The 7,343-nt window shown below is 59.7% G+C and overlaps 1 long non-coding RNA gene across 1 annotated transcript; it reads right to left on the bottom strand.

Moving 5' to 3' along the window:
- Positions 1 to 234: 234 nt before the first annotated feature.
- Positions 235 to 6,336, bottom strand: LOC308552650. The gene is made up of 3 exons (XR_013998128.1): positions 6,161 to 6,336; positions 4,420 to 4,588; positions 235 to 4,058 (listed from the first exon to the last, which is right to left on the bottom strand). It is a non-coding gene; the product is annotated as an uncharacterized lncRNA (long non-coding RNA).
- Between the last annotated feature and the right edge of the window lie 1,007 nt (positions 6,337 to 7,343).

Genomic DNA, 7,343 nt, shown 5'->3' with positions numbered 1-7,343 from the left:
GGCCCCCGGCCCACAGGGACGGATCCGAACGCCCACGGCCCTGAGGAAAGGGAATCCCGTGTGGGGCGTCTTCCCGGAGCCAGGACCACCCGACACGGACGCTGAGCCCCTGGCGCCTGCGCGGCTTCCCCAGGGGGCCCCCTCAGCCGGGACTCGCTCGGCTGCAAGCAACAGAGATTCCGCTGAAAGTTGCTTAAGGAAAAAATAAATGTCAAGTGATTAGATATTTTTTTTAAATATATTTTTATTGATTTCAGAGAGAGGAAGGGAGAGGGAGAGAGAGATGGAAACATCACTGATGAGAGTCACACACCCCGGGCCTGGGCCCTGCCTGGGAATCGAACCGCGACCTCCTGGATCCTAGGTCGATGCTCAACCGCTGAGCCACGCCGGCCGGGCTCATTAGATAGTTTCTAGAAGAAATAAACAAGCTCCAGGAGCAGGACGTGCTGGCCTCTAAGAGGTCTGTGTAAGCTCCCGGTCCTAGGCCTCGGTCGGGTCTGCGATGTGCAAACCTTTTCTCGCAGTCTGCACTGCGCCTCTGAATTCCCTTCCCGGGGGTTTGCAGAGTAAAATAAAAAGGTTTTCACGAGCTCCGACTTGTGCCTCTTCTTTGTGGATCATGTTTCTGGTGCTAAGTGGGGGGACCGTCCTTCAATCACTGATCCCCAAGATTTTGTGCAATGTTTTTCTAAAGGTCTGTAGATTTCCATTTTACAGGCAAGTCCGAGAACCATCTGAATTCGTTTTTGCGCAAGGTTTAGGTCAAGGCTCACTTATTCTGCCTTTCGGTGAGCAGCTGCCCAGCACCCTGGTGGGGCGGTCGCCTCCCTAATTGCTTTCGAAACTTCGCAGGTGCCAACACTTACCCCTTCCAGGGAAGTGCGAAGGCCTCCCGCCCATTTAGCTCCCTTTCCTCCGCTCCTTTCAAACATCGCTGCCTCGAGGATCCGACTGCATCCAAATTTCCGTTCTGATCACCTACGACGTATAAAATCCACGAGAACCGACCACCGCGGAGCCCCACTCCGGTTCCTTCGCTCCTGTCGCCCTTCCGGATGCTTCGTGGTCGCTTCACTCGCCAGGTCCTTGCTGTCGGGAGAATGTCCTTCATCGGGTCGTGAAAAGCGGGTCTGCAGGCGGCGGTTCCTTTAACAGCTTCGCCCGAGAAGGCGCTCGGGGCCGCTCGCGGCCGGGCCTGCTCCGCGAGGTGGAGTCCGGCCACGGTCCCCTCGCGTCCTCCCGCCGCCCTGGGCCCAGAGGAGAAACCGCACCTACAGGTAAGGCGTCCGCCTCCCCGGTGCTCTGAACACTTTCTCTGCGTCGGCAGTTTCCAGACGTTTGATTACCACGTCTGCAGGCGCGGGTTTCTCTGGCTTCGCTGGGCCTGGGCCTCGCTCCCGGTCCTGCGTCCGCAGGCTCGTCTCTCACACAATCGAGTTTTCCTTCGCCTGCTCCCCTCTCCCGGATTCCGAGGCTGTGAAGGTCCGAGGTTTGTTTATTTTGCCGTAAGTCCCAGAGGCTCTGTTCATTTATTTACTTATTTATTTGTTAATCCCCCACCCGAGGATATTTTTTCCATGGATTTTCTTTAGAGAGTGTAAGGGAGGGAGGGAGGGAGGGAGAGAGGGAGGCGTCTGCATAAAAGAGACCCATCGATGGGCAGCCTCCAGCAGGGGCCCAGGCTGGGGCCGGGGTTCAAACCCGCAACCCAGGTGCATGCCCTTGCCCGGGAATCGAACCCGGGACCCGTCGGCGTGTGGGCCGACGCTCTGCCCGCTGGGCCGCACGGGCCGGGGCTGTTCGTTCCTTTCTCGGTCTTTCTCTCTGTTGCCCAGGATGGGGTCGTTCTTCGGGTCCGTCCTCAGGTTCACTGACTCTGTCCCCTTGTCACCTCCACTCTCCCGCTGCGTCTCTCCGGCAGCTTGTTTAAAAGTTTCCGTCGGTGTATTTTCAGGTCCGTAATTTCCGCCGGGTTCTTTCTGACACTCCCGTGCGTTCGCTGGGTGTTCCTCTCGGTTCCTTTCATGCGTTTCAGGAGGATTTGTGACGGTGGATGCGTTTTTATGACAACTGCTCTGAAACCTTGTCACAGCTCCAGCGTCAGGCGCTGCTGGTGTCTGTCTGCTAATAATCTTGTCTCGTTTCAGTTGTGATTTTCCTCATTCTCGGTGCAGCAGGTAATTTTCTGTGGACACTTTGTCCATAATGTCAGGAGACTCTGGGTCGTATTTAAATCCTTTATTTTAGCAGCGGTCGCCCTGTTTGCCTTAATGCCCAGCTCCTGGTCTATTTTGTGGGGCTGCCGTTCCGATGACGGTTTAATTTTTGAAGTCTCTGTGACACTGTGTTGAGTATCTTGGTTTATCCGGTGCTGTTGGGGGCCCCGTGGGTCTCTGCTGGGTCCATCTCAGGGGTGAGGGGGTTTCTGCAGACCAGGCTCCCAAATGTCTGTAAACGGGGGGTGGGGGGTTCTCAGGATTCCCTGGCCCGGAGTCATTGTCCCCCAGTCCTGCCGGTGCCCAGCCCCTCCCTGTCTCTGGGTGGAGGGGGGACATCTTAGGCTGCAGGGACAACGGGGCTTCCAGGGCTGCCCCCTGTGTTTGCTGTGGCCCCTCTGGTCACTGCACCCAGCCTTCCCTGTATCTCTAGGTTCAGTGGGGGGCAGCCTTGGGCCTGGCGGGGAAGGCACGTGTCTCTCTGGCCACTTATTTTTGAAGAAACTCCCAATTAATGCCCTTGGCGATGGTTCTGGGAGCACCTGGTGTTGTGGGGGGACTCATGTTTGATCCAGGGGAGACGAGGCCAGCGGGGCCGGCTTCTGTGGCTCACCTGGGGGACGGGACATGCCGGGTCCCTTCCCCCATGGATGGAGAGGCGGGAGACGCCCCGCTGCTGTGCGGTGCCCCCATCCCACGGGTTCCTAACCAGGCTGCCTTCCTCTTGCCGCTTCTCTGAGTTCCCGGGGTCAGCTCTTGCCTTGTTTCTGGGTTTCTAGTCGTGCTCAGCCAGGAGGCACCTTCTCATCTGGACCAAAGTCCCCCGCACCCCCATGGTTTCTGTGGGTCCACTCTTCTCTGAGATCTTGACCCCATTCAGACTGTTTCAAAGGCCTCCCCTCATCCCTCCTTTTCCTCCAGCTATATGTCCCCTCAGGGCCACCTGCCTAGTCCCCTGTCTTCAGATGACAAGTATGTGGTGGGACTTGAGCTTCTCTGCAGCCAGAGCCTTGATCTCTAGACCTGCGCCTCCACCAGCCACGTAGGCAGCCACGGTGGCAGCCACGGCACCGGTAACTTTCTCCACCTGAGACCACGGTAGGCGGCCCCCTGGTGTGCAGGTTAGACACGGGCACCGTCCTTGAATCGCATCTTTATTTGCAGCCCAGACCTGGTGCTTTAGCCCTGTCGCCTCTACTCACCTTCACCGTCAGGACCCCGCCCAAGCCCAGGGGTCCTCTGCCCACGTCCCGGGCACAGCCTCCCCTCCTCTGCAGTGGGTGTTCGGGAGCAAAAAGGGCCCAGGTGGGGAGATGATCTTCCCTTTGATTCCCACTGGTGGCCGAGTCTTCGGAGCCCCTGGGCCGTGGTGGGGAGGGAGGGAGTCACCCACTCAAGGGCCTGGTGGGGTAGAGATGGGCTTATAGACATAACGTCTGTGGAAACAGAGTCTCTGGGCCCAGAAGGACCATGAAGCAGTTTCGCTGCAGAGCCTGGCCTTTGTACGAGCCTCGACCGTTCACTCACAATGTGGTGTCGCAACCGGCAAGGACCCGCCGTCCTTGCCCCGTTCGCTGCGGGGCAGGTGTTGAAAGTCTCCTGTGTGAAGGGGGACCCGTGGGGCTGGCGGGGGGTGGACGGGGGAGGGAAAGGTGCCCCCTACTTGGAAAAACCAGAGTTTGCAGCAACGTACAAACCTTGTGGGTCACGTGACTCCCCAGGTGTAAAACGGGGTGAGCACGCCTGGAGCAGGCCTGGTGACGGGCGTAGGTCATGCACCTGTCGCAGGTGACCCGGCTTGGACACGTGGCTTTGCTTCCCTGGGCTCAGGTGCTTCTGCTGTAAAAGGAATTTAATGACTCCGGTGGGCGGGTGGCAGTGAGAGGAGGAGGGGACAGGAGGGAGGGGAGGAGGCAGAGACGGGCGAGACCCCCTCCAGCCTTTCTCTCCTCCGGTCGGCGCCCAGCCCGGGGCTCAGGACCGGGACCAGCGGCGCGGGCGAGCTTTGCGGAGCGTGGTGCGTGCTCAGCAGCCAGCACGGGACAAATTAAGTCCCAATCATAACCGCTTTTGTCTCCTGATGATGTTTTGTCTTATATGACAATTTCTGCAGAAATAATTGATTCTGTGGCTTCATTTCATTCCCTGCCTATCACGCTGGAGACATAAACACATAATGAGATTGTTGTCTAACACTCACCGAGATTAGACGCCGCGGAGCGTCGGGGATTAATCAACCCGGCTTCTCTCCTCAGGTTTTCCGGAGCAACCTGAGCCCAGGGGACTCGGCACGTGGCCTGTCCCCAACGTACGCGGCCCCGAAGGCAGGAGCGTCCGTGTGGCTGACCCTGGGGAACGCGTGGGTCACCCTAAAATGTGGGAGTAGGAGCAAGTGAGCCAGGCGCTGACGTGGGCCCTACCAAGCCCCACAGGTGCCTGGCTTGGTACCCAGGGCACCAGCCTTGAGCTCCCCCGAGAGGACCCCCGCCGGTGGCTCCTGCGAGGGCCCTGCAGGAAGGAGCGGAGTCCGAGCTCCAGTCCAGCCACCACCTTTCCTGGGCAACACGCCTGGGGCTGGGTTCACGGAGGCAGCAGGGGGCTGGGCAGCCTGGAGTAAGGTCCTCGCATCCCCAGACACACCCACCGGCAGCCCCCGGCGGCCTCCAGTGCTCCCTCCAGACCTGTTTCTGATCCCCTGGCCTCCGCCCCCGCTGAGAGCAAAGCCCCCGCGCCCGCCGCCGGGAGGGAATCCTGGCCCCGCCAGGCTCAGCCCTGAGCTTGGGCGAGTTCGTTCATCTCGGGCGCCTCTGCCTCCTCCTGTGTCACAGGGAGCTGATAACGGACCTGTTTTATGGGGTTGTTCGGAAGATTAAATGAGATATTACACACGCGCGGGCTGTCAGAGTCAGGAGGAAAAGCCCAGGCCTCGGATGCTCATTTATCAGCACAGATACGGCCAAGTGCTGCAGGTGTCCACAGAGCAAACTGCTGTTCGTCTGCGGTTCACATTTAACCAAGCGTCCTGGCAAGATTCACACACCCCCCACACACACTCACACACACTCACACACCCCCCACACACACACACTCACACACACTCACACACACTCACACACACTCACACACCCCCCACACACACACACTCACACACACTCACACACACTCACACACACACAACCACACACTCGCTCACACCACATACCACACTCACATGCACTCACATACATTCATACACAGCACACACAGCACACACATACTCACACACTTTTACACACAGCATACATTCACATACATTCACACACACACACACACACACACAGCCTCAGGAAAGCGCCCAGCTCTGCTCCCTGAACCCCGGCCGTGTTTCCTCCTCGCTGGCCTCTGGTAATAGATCCTCGGCTGTCTGCCCCTCGGTCCCATCCTCTCTAACAGGTATTGACTCCAGGAGCCCATCCGATATTTTCAAATGACAACGCCGGCCTGGCAGGCCCTGTCTCGGGTGCTTTGATGGATGTCACTGCCCTGGCAGGTCGCTGGCTTCCCCCGAGCCCACAGCCCAGCCCTCCCCTCCCCGCTTCCTCCCCTCATTCACTGCGTCCCAGCCACGCTGGGCTTCTCTCGGGTCCTTCATTCCTTCATTCGCTCATCCAGAATCTTTCTTGAGCAAATACTGTGGGCTCCGGTCTAGGTGCTGGGCATGCAAAGGCAACTAGGACAGAGACACACCCTCAGAGAGCTGAGACCCAGGTCCTCACCTGGGCCCCGCCCCCCCAGGTCCCTGTCCACCCGGACCCCGCCCACCCAGGTCCCTGTCCACCCGGACCCCGCCCACCCAGGTCCCCACCCACCAGGACCCCGCCCCCCCAGGTCCCCACCCACCAGGACCCCGCCCACCCAGGGTGGTTTCCTTGAAGGTGAGAGAACTGCCAGGCCGAGAGTACCTGCTCTGTGGCAGCGGCCGTGCTGGGGCTGGGTCCACCCCATCTCACTAAACCTTCCCAGTGTCACGAGCCATGACTTCCATCCCCACTTTCCAGGCTGACATCTGACCCAAGTTCGGACACGGCTCAGCTGGGACTCCCAGGCCCCGACTCAAAGTCCCTGTCATTTTGCTCCTACGTAGATTTTAAAAATAGCCCCTCGTTAGAGGTTGGTGATGTCCAATGAGCAAGACGCACGCACTGTGCTCGCTGAGCTATGTCTCCAGGACAACCGGTGAGGAACAGTCCCGGGGAGCCACCCACTGCGGCGGCCGCCCGGGGGGGGAGCCTCCAGGCTGAGCGGAGTGGGCACGGAGCCTGTGGCGGGCGCCCTGGGCGAGGTCGGGTGCAGTGAACGCACAGACCACAGAGGGGGAAGGACCAGGACAGACCGCAGGGGCTGGAGAGAAGGTCGTTGTCCACCTGGGGCCCAGCTTCCAGCTGACGGGCCTCAGACCTCACCTCAGAGCCGCGGACATGCTGGTTTAACGGGGACCCTCTGGAGATGCGACGCTGGAAAGGCCTGTGCACCAGGCCCAGGAGTGGGGTCACTATCTACAGAGGATGTCACCCCTAGAACCGCGGGCACAGGGAGGTCATAGCAGCACTAGACCATGAGTGGGCTGGAAGGGGAGAGGCTGGAGGCGGCCTCTTGGGAGGTGGGAGCTTCATGCAGAGGAGACGGGGAGACCCCAGGCCCCGCGCTGGGCCCATCACCGGTGTCAGTTTGGGAGCTTAATGAAAAATAACAGATAGACGCTAGCGCCAGGAAGCGAATGTGTACTGACCTGTGCGTGTGAGAGGGGCCGGGGGAGCTCCAGGGTTACAGGCCCTGCAGGTTTCTGATGGTCCGTGAGGTTTGGGAACCTGTGGCCAAGTGAGGGGTCCCTAGGGAGGTGCCGTCACCTACACACTGGGGATATTGGGGGACAAGGACTTGGTGTGAGCCGGTGGGTGAATCAGCCTGTAAGGCTGCTGCTCTGGACTTCTGGGTCCTCAGAGCTGAGGACCGAGGCATGTGGGTCCCTAACCCCCAAGGAGCCCAGACGGGCTCGCTCGGTGCAGGTCGGTCCGTCTGAGGGTCACTGGATAGAGGGACCAGAGGAGGAACAGAAGGAGAGAATGATTGACCGGGACTCGCCCT

Source organism: Miniopterus schreibersii (assembly GCF_964146895.1).
Source record: "Miniopterus schreibersii genome assembly, chromosome: 2".
Lineage (NCBI taxonomy): Eukaryota > Metazoa > Chordata > Mammalia > Chiroptera > Miniopteridae > Miniopterus > Miniopterus schreibersii.
This window is presented reverse-complemented; position numbering and strand designations above follow the sequence as displayed.